Source organism: Neoarius graeffei, chromosome 2 (genome assembly GCF_027579695.1).
Source record: "Neoarius graeffei isolate fNeoGra1 chromosome 2, fNeoGra1.pri, whole genome shotgun sequence".
NCBI lineage: Eukaryota > Metazoa > Chordata > Actinopteri > Siluriformes > Ariidae > Neoarius > Neoarius graeffei.
The window spans coordinates 25,403,085-25,417,370 of NC_083570.1; positions in this window are offsets into that span (position 1 = coordinate 25,403,085).

Below are 14,286 nucleotides of genomic sequence, written 5' to 3' on the forward strand. Positions count from 1 at the left end.
GGCTCCTCCTCTCTCTATTGGGGAATCCCTCGCGGATTTCCCATTAGAGCAGTCGTGAGACGAGACTCTGCAGCATGCGTTTGACCAAGTGAGAGTAATCGATGGTCAAACGCTCCAGCCGAACGCCACCCCGTCCTTCCCCTACTTCACGATTATGAAGGATAGATTATACCGAGTGACGCAGGACACTCAAACTAAAGAGCGAGTCACACAGCTTTTAATTCCAAAAAGCCGCCGGGAATTGGTATTCCAGGCGGCTCACTTTAATCCCATGGCTGGACACTTGGGGCAGGATAAAACACTAGCCCGAATAATGGCCCGATTCTATTGGCCGGGGATTCGCGGCGATGTCCGTAGGTGGTGTACGGCATGCCGCGAATGCCAGTTAGTAAACCCAGCGGCCATTCCAAAAGCGCCTTTGCGCCCTCTACCGTTAATCGAGACCCCGTTTGAGAGAATTGGGATGGATCTCGTCGGGCCATTAGATCGGTCAGCACAAGGGTACCGCTTTATATTAGTTCTGGTGGACTATGCAACGCGATACCCGGAAGCCGTGCCTCTGCGCAATATCTCAGCACGCAGTATTGCAGAGGCACTCTTCCACGTCATCTCCCGAGTTGGAATCCCGAAAGAGATTCTGACTGATCAAGGCACTACGTTTATGTCACGAACACTGCGCGAACTGTATGGGTTATTGGGGATTAAGCCGATCCGCACCAGCGTGTATCACCCACAAACGGACGGTTTGGTAGAACGATTCAACCGCACCCTCAAAAAAATTATTAAAAAATTCGTAAGTGAGGACGCACGTAATTGGGATAAGTGGCTCGAACCCTTGCTGTTCTCAGTGCGAGAGGTCCCCCAAGCCTCCACGGGGTTCTCCCCGTTCGAATTATTATATTGGCGTAAGCCGCGCGGCATCCTGGACGTGCTGCGGGAAAATTGGGAGGAGGGACCTTCACAAAGTAAGAATGAAATTCAGTACGTTATGGACCTGCGCGCAAAACTCCACACGCTCACCCACCTAACTCAGGAGAATTTGCGGCAGGCCCAGGAACGGCAAGCCCGCCTGTACAACAAGGGTACGCGCCTTAGAGAGTTCACTCCGGGAGATAAGGTACTCGTACTGTTGCCCACATCGAGCTCCAAATTGATCGCCAAGTGGCAAGGACCCTTTGAGGTCACACGGCGAGTCGGGGATGTCGACTATGAGGTGAGGCGAACGGACAGGGGTGGGGCGCTACAGATTTACCACCTCAATCTGCTTAAACTCTGGAATGAGGAGGTCCCCGTGGCGTTGGTGTCGGTAGTTCCGGAGAAGGCGGAGCTGGGGCCGGAGGTTCAAAAAGGAACATTGGCATCACGTACCTCTCCGGTCCCCTGTGGAGACCACCTCTCCCCGACCCAACTCACGGAGGTCGTCCAGTTGCAGACCGAGTTTTCGGATGTGTTCTCGCCCCTGCCCGGTCACACTAACCTCATAGAGCACCACATAGAGACACCCCCGGGGGTGGTAGTGCGTAGCCGCCCTTACAGGCTACCCGAACACAAAAAAAAGGTGGTTCGGGAAGAACTTCAGACCATGCTTGAAATGGGCATCGTTGAGGAGTCCCACAGTGACTGGAGCAGCCCGGTGGTCTTGGTACCCAAGGCCGACGGGTCGGTCCGGTTCTGTGTGGACTATAGAAAAGTCAACGCGGTGTCTAAATTTGACGTGTACCCAATGCCTCGTATTGATGAGCTGCTCGATCGACTCGGCACTGCTCGATTTTATTCGACACTGGATTTGACGAAGGGATATTGGCAGATCCCCTTGACTCCACTATCCTGAGAAAAAACGGCCTTTTCCACACCGTTTGGTTTACACCAATTTGTCACCCTTCCGTTTGGGCTGTTTGGGGCGCCCGCGACGTTTCAGCGGCTGATGGACAGAGTCCTCCGCCCTCACGCCACGTATGCGGCAGCATATTTAGATGACATCATCATCTATAGCAATGATTGGCAGCGGCACCTCGAACATCTCAGGGCCGTCCTTAGGTCGCTGAGGCGAGCGGGGCTCACAGCCAACCCAAAGAAGTGTGCGATTGGGTGGGTGGAAGTACGGTACCTGGGCTTCCACTTGGGCAACGGGCAGGTGCGTCCCCAAATTAATAAGACGGCAGCAATTGCGGCCTGCCCGAGGCCCAAGACCAAAAAGGGGGTGAGACAGTTCCTGGGGCTGGCTGGCTATTATCGTAGGTTTATACCTAATTATTCGGACGTCACCAGCCCGCTGACTGATCTCACTAAAAAGGGGGCACCAGATCCGGTCCAGTGGATGGAGCAGTGCCAGCGGGCTTTCTCAGAGGTAAAGGCTGCACTGTGTGGGGGGCCACTTCTACACTCCCCTGACTTTTCTCTCCCCTTTATGTTGCAGACCGATGCGTCGGACAGAGGGCTGGGGGCGGTTTTGTCCCAGGAGGTGGAGGGGGAGGACCGCCCTGTCCTGTATATCAGCAGGAAGCTGTCGGTGCGTGAGGGGCGCTACAGCACCATCGAGAAAGAGTGTCTGGCCATCAAGTGGGCGGTTCTCGCCCTCCGGTACTACCTACTGGGACGCCCTTTCACCCTCTGTTCGGACCACGCGCCCCTCCAGTGGCTCCACCGCATGAAAGATGCCAACGCGCGGATCACCCATTGGTATCTGGTGCTCCAACCCTTTAATTTCAAGGTGGTCCACAGGCCGGGGGCGCAGATGGTCGTGGCGGACTTCCTCTCCCGTCAAGGGGGGGGGAGTCGGCTGCAGGCCGGACGGCCGCCCAGCCTGAGTCGGGCGGTGGGGGTATGTGGCAGCGGGGGCGTGGTCAAGCGCCGGTCTGTGACAGGAGGGCGGAGTCAGGGAAGGTAAGTGGCAGAATCACGACACCTGAGAACAATTAACCTGTGTTTGTGTGTGTCTTCCCAGTGACCACGCCCTATTTAAGGAGGGAGAGTGAGAGCAGAGGAGCTCATCTCCGGACTAGACGCTGGCTGTGTGCGTGTGTGTGTCTAGCCAATATAACATTGTTCACTGAAAAGTGTGGCAATAAAGCCTTTTGCAAACCTGATCTCTGTCCTGCCATCCTCAGTGCTCCACCCACACGTAGGGAGTCTTACAATAGAGAACACAGACTCTATTGTCAAATGAGGCTGGCTGCCCATGCAGTAGTACAGAAACTGGCATCTGCTGAAGACTGCACTTAAAGCCCTTTACAATAGCACTTGGCCACAGTCACTACAGTTAGAATGTGTCCAACACTCAAGAACTCTGTGCACAGTTAATTTAGTCATCCCATTAGTATCTATCCTTAAATGGGGAGGACTCCATGTGGTGGTTCCCTTCCGTACTCCTGGCTTTCGGCACCATTGTAATATATCCCTGATGTGGGTGGAGTACAGAAGCATGGCAGGCGGGAGCTAATGTTCACACACACTTTATTTTTACTATTTTCATTGCTTTTCAGCTTCATTCACTCACTGCTCACACACAGACACACACGAGTTCTGGTCAGGACAGCTTCCCTCTCTTCACTCTCTCCCTCCTTTTCTAACCTCCACCGTCACTACAACAAACACACGCACAACATTAATTGACAACAGGTGCATTGACTTTGCCACTCACCTTCCCCAGCCCCGCCCTCCATTCACAAACTGATGCTAGGCCATGCCCCCGCTGCTATACTCAATAATTATAATTGGTGGTCGTTTTAAAACCACTGTCTATGTGGGCCAGTTTGTTGAGACAATAATGTACTTTACTTACTCACTGCTGAATAATATGTTTGGGCACAAGCAAATTATTTTCCACACACAGTTCTCCTGTATTAGCCAGAGATTAAAAGGCATACATTTCATTATACATTATGTAAAAGTTTTACCTGTGGTGTTGTGCACTAACTCCCACTAATCTGTAAATTAAAAGATTAAAAAAAACCCTCATGTTCACTCGAATTAGTTAATTAATTAGTGTGCAAGTATGTAGTTATGCCAGAGGTCTGAATACCATTGTGCTCAACTGAACTCAGAAATAGCCTATTATCTCAGTCAAACTCGTCCGGTGAGATTTCTAGCATCATGAAACCAATGAATTACTCTGATCTCACACAGGTAATTATGTGTCTTAAATATTCATTCAATTACTCATTCTTTTTTCACATAGATATCTTTTGTCATTTAAAAAGTGCCTCAGAATCCTGTCAAGTTTTGTAAATTTTCTGTTTTCCCCTTCAGTAAAGATTTCAGGCAGGCACAGAGGCTAAAAGGGAGAGAAAGAGAGATTTTAATAAAGAAGCTTCATGTATGTACACCAGTGTTGTCCAAGACAATCTCTCTGCCTGAGATGCTCTCTCTGAATCCCCCCCCCCAAAAAAAAACACCTCTCACTCACACTCTGGTTTCTCACAACAAAAAGCTATTTCTCAAAACATTTACTCCAGAACGCAGATAAGGATGTTACTGGGGACATACACACACGCGTGCCATTTTCTCCATCAGGCAGATGATTACACATTTTCTGAAATAATAAGAATTTTAAGAAGCCTTTAACCATTCTTCATTCCCCCCTTTTTGATTAATTAAGTAATTAAAATAATTAAAATATAGTTAGTATATATTAGTATAGTTAGTGTATATATAGGGTGGTCTTTTTTCCCCTAAAGCTCAGGTCCTCTACCAGAGGCATGGGAGTTTGAGGGTCCTGCGCAGTAGCTTAGCTGTTCCTAGGACTGTGCTTTTCTGGACAGAGATCTCGGATGTTGTTCCTTGGATCTGTTGGAGCCACTCTCCCAGTTTGGGGGTCACTGCACCAAGGGCTCCTATCACCATGGGGACCACTGGCCCCTGGCCTGGATGGAATCCCTATAGACTTTTATAAGTCTTTTTGGTTTGAGGTGGGGGAGGATTTGCTTGCAGTGCTCAATGACAGTCTTGCTGGAGGACTCCTGCCAGTGAGCTGTCGTAGGGCAGTCCTCACGCTTCTACCTAAAAAAGGTGATCTCACTGATATAAAGTGCTAGAGACCCATGTTGCTTCTGTGTAGTGACTATAAATTATTATCCAAAGCACTGGCCAACAGACTGTGTAGGGTGATAGACCAGGTCATCCATCCAGACCAAACATACTGTATTCCCAGTAGATCCATTTTTGATAATGTCTCTTTAGTCCGTGATGTTATAGGCATGGCAAAAATGTTGGGGCTTGATGTAGGGTTGGTCTCATTAGACCAAGAGAAAGCTTTTGATAGGGTGGAGCATAATTATCTGTGGGACACCTTATATGCCTTTGGATTTAGTGAAGGCTTTGTTCAGAAGGTCAGAGTTCTGTACAGTGATGTGGAGAGTATTCTCAAAATCAATGGTGGTTTAAGTGCTCCCTTTAAGGTTGGCAGAGGTGTGAGGCAAGGCTGCCCCCTGTCTGGTATGTTATACTCTTTAGCAATAGAGCCTATTTTGCAGAGATTAAGAATAACTTTAAGGGGTGTGTCTGTGCCAGGGTGTGTGGTACCTCTTCGTGTGTCAGCCTAGGCCAGACCTGGGCATTTTACGGCCCGCGGGCCACATCCGGCCCTTTGGTTCATTCTGACCGCCCCACGTAAGGTTAATTAGAAATTACAAAATAAATGTTTTTTCTAATTTTACCTCATGCATGGACTGAATGTGCATTGCTTTTATTTTGAAGTTGTGTTCAACAAAAACGCAATGCGCACAACATGAACATGACATGAAATCCCACGAAACCTAATCCCGTGATAACTACTTCCGTAATTTGTCCAGACCAACCACAAACTTGTACGTCATCCTTCAAACGGTCCAGCCAATCACATAGTGTGACGTCACCAGCAGGCGCCGGAGCCCGAGCCGATCTGTAGATCTGATACCTACACCGAGGAGACATGCTCAGAAGATGTTCATTCTCTTCGGCTCTACCTACATATGTGAACAAACATTTTCAGTGATGAAGTTTAACAAATCCAGGTATACACTGTAGATCCTCTCACCGATGATCATCTGTCAGCTGTGCTTCGCATCTCCACCTCAGACATTCAACCTGACTTTGATGCACTCGTTAAAGACCAACAGAGACTAGATTTCTCTCACTGAACAAATAAAAAACTGAAAAACACCAAATGAGGTGATTAGACTACAAATGTGGGCATCATTATTATAATATGATGTATCTTGCTTGATATGTGGAGTAGAAAGACAATATTGTGATGTCTTTATTGTGTTTTGGGGTGAATGTGACTGAAAACAAAAGTACAAATGTTCACATTTTGTTAACCATTGTTTTGGGAAATTTGATTGAATAAATGACATTTTTTTGTAAGGCAACCTCGTTTTTTTTCCATACTCTTACCAGTCTTAGCAGCTTGTAAAAACAATGTTATTTACTGCTTTATATAAAGAAATACAATTAATATTATGCAGAATTTAGTTCAGCCTTTTGGTCCGGCCCTCCACAAAATTTTCTGTTTTTCATGTGGCCCCACAGAAAAAATAATTGCCCACCCCTGGCCTAGGCTGATGATATAGTTTTACTGATTAGTGGGAGAAGGGATATAGAGATGGTGGTGGACATCCTTAAGGAGTTTGGGTTACTCTCATCAGCCAAGGTAAATTGGTCAAAAAGCGAGGCTCTATTGCTGGGTCAATGGGTGGAGGGGGTGCCAAGTCTCCCAGATAATTTAAGTTGGAGGAAAGATGGGTTCAAGTATTTGGGCATTTTTCTGGGGAGTGATGAAGTTATGGGGAAAAATTGGGAGGGGGTGGTTGAAAGTGTTAAGGGAAGGCTTGAAAAGTGGAAGTGGCTTTTGTCAAAAATGTCTTATAGGGGTACTCATTATTAACAATCTAGTAGTTTCATCCTTCTGGCATAGATTAGCCTGTGTAGACCCTCCACCTGACCTGCTACAAAAGACTCAGTCTATTATTGGAAATTTCTTTTGGGATGGGCTGCATTGGGTACCTCAGTCTGTGTTGTTTTTGCCGAAAGATGGGGGGGCAGGGCCTCATACACTTACAAAATAGGATTGCAGCTTTTAGACTGCAGTTTGTAAAAAGGCTCTTGATGGGGCCTACAGATGTTGCATGGAGGGGTTTGAGCTGTGCAATATTGAAAATGGGTGGGAGTTTGGGGTTAGACAAATCTTTGTTTTTGATGAAAACAGATGAAATGTTGTTTTCAAAGTTGCCACTGTTTTATCACAGTTGTTTGAAAGTCTGGGCCTTGTTTAATGTCAGAAGGCTTGGCCCTGCAACCTCCTTACATTGGCTCTTGCAAGAGCCTGTGGTTGGAGGTGCTTGTCTGAATGTCTCCTCGGCCAATTTTCTGTCGCTACAGAAGACGCTGTGCGGTGCCAAGATCGTCACTTTGAAAGATGTAGTGGACTTGACGGGGCCATATTTTGGGAATAGAAGAGGGCTTGCTGATTCCTTGGGGCTGAGGTCGCTTCGGGTGGCATCGCAGCTCCTGGAAAAATGGCGTGCTGCCTGCACCACAGATGAGATTGAACTGCTTGTGGACTATTGTGCAGGGGTGTGTCGTCCTAATGAGCAGGACCTTTTTCCTGGGCTGGTGGTCTGGCCCAATTTGGACGGGTGTACAGGCCCACTTCTATCTAGGAACCCAAACACTATGCTGCTAAATATGGCTACGGGGAAACAGCTGTATCATGCTTGTGTCAAAGCTTTTAGGGTCATTCCATGCCAAATCAACAAGAGGTTATGCTCGACCATCTCAGATTTCAATGAAATTTGGAGGGCTCAGAGATACTATTAAAAGAAGTTAATCCCCAAAACTTGAGCTTCCTATCACCAATAGTTTCAGAGATACAAGCATTTGAATTTTTCGATTTTTTTGTTTTTTGCTCAAAACATACATATTTCAAAGCGCAATATAATTATTATGCAAGATAGAAACCTAAAATTTTGTACAGAGAGACTCAATGTCTTGAACTACAAGCTTCAACTTAGAATTTCAATGGTCATTGTATATTAGATGGTAATTTTAACAAGGAAATTAAAAAGACAAATTTGCATTTTTTGCATTTTTAACTCATTCTGGAAGCTTGACTGTGGCAGTAATGCTTAAACTAAGAATGTTATTCAAATCTACACAGAAATATCTACCAATTTCAGTTTTACCAAGTCTCCACTATTCCTAGTTTGTCTGTAATAGGGTTTTGAAATTTGCCGATTTCTAAAACATGCCATTTTCAGTAGCAAGAAATCCAATGTGGGATAGCAGTTAGGAACTTATAAATTTTTTTCAGTAATCCCCAAGACCCATGTTTTATATTTCCAAATTTTTTGTTCTGTGTCTCTCAAGTATTTTTAAACTACAGGGGTTTAAAAAATCCATTTTCACCAAATTCGAATTTTTGATATATTTTCATATAACTGATATTTGAGGGTTAATAAATGCTTCAATAAGGCTCAAGTAGGTTAGGAGACATGTTTCTTCCTCAATTTTAAATAAAATTTCAATTAATGCTCAGTATTAATTATTTGTAAATTGATTTTAATCTAAGACTGTGTAACATTAGCAATCAATGACCAGCTATTGTGTACCAGTCAACAGCCAGCCTTATCAATATCAACACAGCACAATAGGTGACCTTTGATACCAGAACAGGTGGCTCATATCTTATAGTTTTAGAGTCTGTAAACTGCATACTTGTTCAGATAACATTATATTGCTTGGATTATATTAAATACATTGTAATACAGAGCACTGAGAAAAATTACCAATGTTATTAACTGAATGTGTTTCTTTGCAAGGATTGGATATTTTGAATAGTTGACTAGGGAATTTAATTGTAGTTGCTTTCAATTTGAGATCAGTATAAATGAGTTTGTTCTTAGACATCTAGAAATGGCTGAACTTCCTCCCTGTTCTATAGGAATTGGACTAAAGAAAGATTCTGACTGCCATAAACTAACATACAACAGAAATTGTAAGTTAAATACACTCTCTTGAGATGAATGCTTCCACCCACCTGGAAAACTTGTACATCACAACTAGAACTTTAGGCTGCTGGGCCATAGAAGGTTCACGCTGCACGCTGCATGCTGCACGCTACACGCTACACGTTCACGTGAAGAACCGGACCCTGGGCCATTAAACTTCATGCTTGGATGTTCACGTGTTGCGTCTGTTCTACTTTGACCGAGTAACCAACAATATGGACTCTTCGGATGACGACGATTGCCTCATTCTGCCTTTACTGAGACAGAGGAAGAGAAAAAGGAACAGAATTTGGAGCCGAGAACACTTCCTTCTGAGAGAAACCCGTGGTGAATTTCACCGAACATTCTATAATCTGCTTGACAATCCCGATGAAGAACTATTTTTCAATTATACCATTCAATTATATTTTTTCTGAAGTTTTCCCCTGAAAGCATAGAGTTATCTCCCTAGACCCGTTCTGATTGGCTGGCGCGGCGGTGACCGCATGCATTGACTGGAATTTCCATCTTAACGCCTAGAAAAAAGTGTGCATGTTCATTTCACGCTTCACGCGTGAAGTGTGCAGCGTGCAGCGTGCAACGTGAACGCCGTTCTATGGCCCAGAGCAAGTCATGCTACGTTTGTCCACTTTTCTTTACACGCGTGTAGTGTGCAGCATGCAGCGTGCAGCGTGAACCTTCTATGGCCCAGCTGCCTTAGAGCACGCATCCATTACTTTCCAGAGTGCTTTCCTCATTCCTGAATGATACAGGTACTGGATCTGCTGCCATAACATTAGTCAAAAAACTTCTCCATACGGAAAGAATGGACATTCAACTGGGAAAAGAAACAGAATTTGGACAAAGCTGATTGTTGGTGAGAGTAAAGGAGCCATTCCCAAGATTGCTGGTGCTTTGTAAGTACAGCTTTCCTGCTAACATGCTAATAGAAGCATAATGATGCTAATGGAGCTGTAAAGGAGTTTAGCCCAAGGAACTCGTGTTTATGCTGCCTAAATTGGATGTGTTGAAGTTCATTCAAGTTTGGTTAATTGATGAAGATACTGAGAAAGACTACTGAAAGTACTTTTGAAGTTTATTGAGTTGCAGAAGTTACTTATGAGTGTTTGATTGATTGATTGATTGATTGATTGATTACTTTATTCTGAACAATAAAGAAGAAAGATATAAAAATAAAAATTTAAATAAAAAATGCAATAATCAAAACATCGTCATAAACAAACAGAATAGCGTAGCCACAAGGCAATAACATAACAATGTTCAGAAAGGATTAGGAAGAAGTAATAACTTATCCAATCCTAACCCTCTATACCACCGCTAATCAAATGTCACTTTCCACCATAATAAACTATATATACAAAAGAAAACAAAAGCAATAAACAAAAAAGAAAACATACCAACATACCAAAACATACCGACATGGTATAATATCGACCAAATCAAATCATATATACAGATACTTATGTTATGCATATAGACACACATACAATACATATATACAGTACATACATATACACATACCTATAGCTATACACTAAATACAAGAAGACCAGTCACAGACTTACTCTCAATTTCATCATCACCTATATAGTCTGCCTGTCCTCATTCTCATATATATTTTTATTAATATGTTTTTATATAATTTTTAAAACAGTTTTATGTTGGGGGCGGCATGGTGGTGTAGTGGTTAGCGCTGTCGCCTCACAGCAAGAAGGTCCTGGGTTCGAGCCCCGGGGCCGGCGAGGGCCTTTCTGTGTGGAGTTTGCATGTTCTCCCCGTGTCCGCGTGGGTTTCCTCCGGGTGCTCCGGTTTCCCCCACAGTCCAAAGACATGCAGGTTAGGTTAACTGGTGACTCTAAATTGACCGTAGGTGTGAATGTGAGTGTGAATGGTTGTCTGTGTCTATATGTCAGCCCTGTGATGACCTGGCGACTTGTCCAGGGTGTACCCCGCCTTTCGCCCGTAGTCAGCTGGGATAGGCTCCAGCTTGCCTGCGACCCTGTAGAAGGATAAAGCGGCTAGAGATAATGAGATGAGAGATGAGTTTTATGTTGGTGCTATTTTTGAGTTCATTTTCCAGACCATTCCACAATTTCACCCCACAGACTGTTATGCACATACTTTTCATAGTTGTTCTAACATTTACTCTCTTAAAATTCATTTCCCCTCTCAGGTTATACCCACCCTGCCTTTCCATAAACATATTTTGTACCTCACCCGGAAGAAGGTTATGTCTTGCTTTATACATAATTTGTGCAGTCTTGTGTTTAACCAGATCAGTGAATTTCAGAGTGTGTGCTTTTACGAATAATGCGTTTGTATGCTCAAGATATCCCGTATTATTGACAATTCTTATTGCTCTTTTTTGTAATGTGCATAACGGCTGCAGGTTAGATTTGTAGGTATTACCCCATATCTCCACACAGTAGCTCAGATATGGAAGTATGAGTGTATTATACAGAGTATGTAGTGATTTATAGTCCAGAATGTGTCTTGATTTCCCCAAAATTGCAGTAATCTTTGCTATTTTTGCTTTAACATGATTAATATGCGGCTTCCAGCAGACTTTATGATCAACAATCATACCCAGAAATTTTATTTCATACACTCTTTCTATGGTTATGTTGTCAATTTTCAATTCAACTTGAGGGTTCGACTTATATTTTCCAAATAACATAATCTTTGTTTTACTCAAATTCAATGACAATTTGTTTACGTTAAACCACCTTTTTAATTTATTCATTTCGGTTGTGATTGTTTCCATAAGCTGCTGTGCATTGTCCCCGGCGCAAAAGATGTTTGTATCATCAGCAAATAATATGCATTTCATTATACTTGATACATTACATAAATCATTAATGTACAATATAAACAGTTTAGGACCTAAGACAGACCCTTGCGGTACTCCACATGTTATGGGCAAATACTCAGATGTGTGATCTCCAATTTTTACAAATTGTTGCCTGTTACTTAAGTAGCTCCTCACCCAGTCCAAACCAACCCCTCTGATACCATACCTCTCTAATTTTTTGAATAGAATGTTGTGATTTATTGTATCAAATGCTTTCTTTAGATCTATGAAAATTCCCATAACATGTTTTTTATTGTCTATACCATTTGTGATTTTCTCGATAAGTTCCATTAATGCCAGGGTTGTTGATCTGTCTTTCCGGAATCCGTATTGACTGTCAGCTAAAAGTTTATATTTTTCAATGAAGTTGTCTAGTTTTGCTGTGAACAGTTTTTCGAGGATCTTGGAGAACTGAGAGAGTAAAGAAACTGGCCTGTAATTTGTGTAATGGTGTCTATCCCCACATTTATATAAAATGAAAGTTCATTTGGAATTACTGCTTAGTCATTGCTTAAAGTTTCCAAGATGGCGGATGAACAGTTGCTTAATGCCGCAGGTGGTACACCACTTGTAATTGACCACAAGAGGGAGCCCAAGTACACACAAAAGGCACTTGAAGAGAAGCTTCATAGGCTTATTGGCCAAAGGAAAACGAAAATGGCTCAGATTACAGCAAAGATGAAAGAAATAGATAACATGAAAAATAATGGGGAGCATGTTGATAAAGTGGAATCAGAAATACTGCTAGGTTTTACCAAGCTGTATGAAGAATTAATCATGCTTAATAACAGCGTCATGCAGATGTTATCATCTGATGAAGTGAGCACAGATCAGTGTAACTGGTATGAGCCAAAGGCAACTGTCATTAAAGGGTTTGTGCTGGGGACAGAAAAGTGGATTAAAGAACAAAGGATTATAGAGGAAGAGGTTGATTCACATGATAGTGTCTCAGTGGTAGCTCAACGCAGTCAAAAAGACAAGAGTAAAGCTGGTTCCAGTACTGGGAGTTCTTCAGTTGTGTCGTGTACTAGCTCTATGGCGTGCATGAAAGAGGAAGCAAAAAGAGCAGCTCTTTTAGCGCATCCAGAATCACTAAAAAAGAAGAAAGTGATGCAGTTGCAAGAAGCAAACTTAAGAGCAGAGATGGAGCAGTTAGAGTTAGAAACTGCAATAGCAGCCTCTACTGCTAAGCTGAAGGTGTTTGAGAATCACGAAAGCCCTCATGATGCTATGAATGAATGTGTGACATCCAGGTTGCCAAGTACAGATGTACGCAGACATACACAACGGGCAATTGGTTCTCAAGATGGATCCCATACCAATGTTCCTAGAGCTCAGCTTGTACGTGAAGTTCACATCCCGGCAACAAGCGATGAGGAGGAGGATCAAGATCATATTCCTGACACTACTGCTAGAAACATGGAACGTGCACCTTGTGTTCATCTTCGTCATCAGGTGCCTACAGGCAGAGCTTCACCCGACGAGCCTCAGGAACCCATGCCTACAGGTGGCAGGATTTATGAAGTGATGCAACATCAGAACATGACAACTGAGAAGTTAGTTAAGCAGCAAGATCTGTCTTTACTACCCAAAAGGGACATTCCTGTCTTCTCTGGTGAGCCGCTCACATATAGATCTCCCCTTGCTTCTCTTCTCTCTCTCTCTCTCTCTCTCTCTCTCTCTCTCTCTGTCTCTCTCTCATCTCCCCCGTCTCTTGCCCCCCTCCCCACCCTGTTCCCCTGCCACGGAGGTGGCAGCTGGCTCCTCCCCAGCCAGCCCATCGCACCCGTGGTGTCCTCCCCTCTCCCTCTCCTGTGTCTGTGTTGTCTCCCCCTCAGGTGAGTGACACCCATAGCACCAGTGCAGAGGGAAAGCCTGGGCCAGTGTGCTGGCGCAGCGGGGAATCGGAGCATCTCCAATGTCAGAGCTCCACAAGGGAGGTGGGTGCTGTAATCCGGATCCCCGATGTGCCAGAAACTGCCCCCAATCTGGCCGGAACATATCGCATACTGGTGAGTATTCAAGGGGCTACATATCACGCTTTGGTAGATTCCAGTTACAATCAGACCTCAATTCACCAACATCTGGTGCAAGATGAGGCATTGGGGGGAGCACAAGCAGTGAAAGTGTTGTGTGTGCATGGGGATGTTCACCATTACCCTCTAGTGTCGGTCCAAATTCTATTCCAGGGCCAAATGCATAGAATAAAGGCGGCGGTTAGTCCCCGTCTCACCCACTCGTTGATTTTGGGTACTGATTGGCCGGGATTTAAAAACCTAATGGAATATTTAACACACAGTGGGTCCTGCACTAGTAGGTCATGGGAAGATCCCGGTGTGGCGTTGACTGGAGAAGCTGTCGCAGAGCCGTCTACATCAACACTGCAACAGAGTGAGGAGCAGCCCGCTCCTCCTCCTTCTCTCGGGGATTCTCTTGGGGATTTCCCGTTAG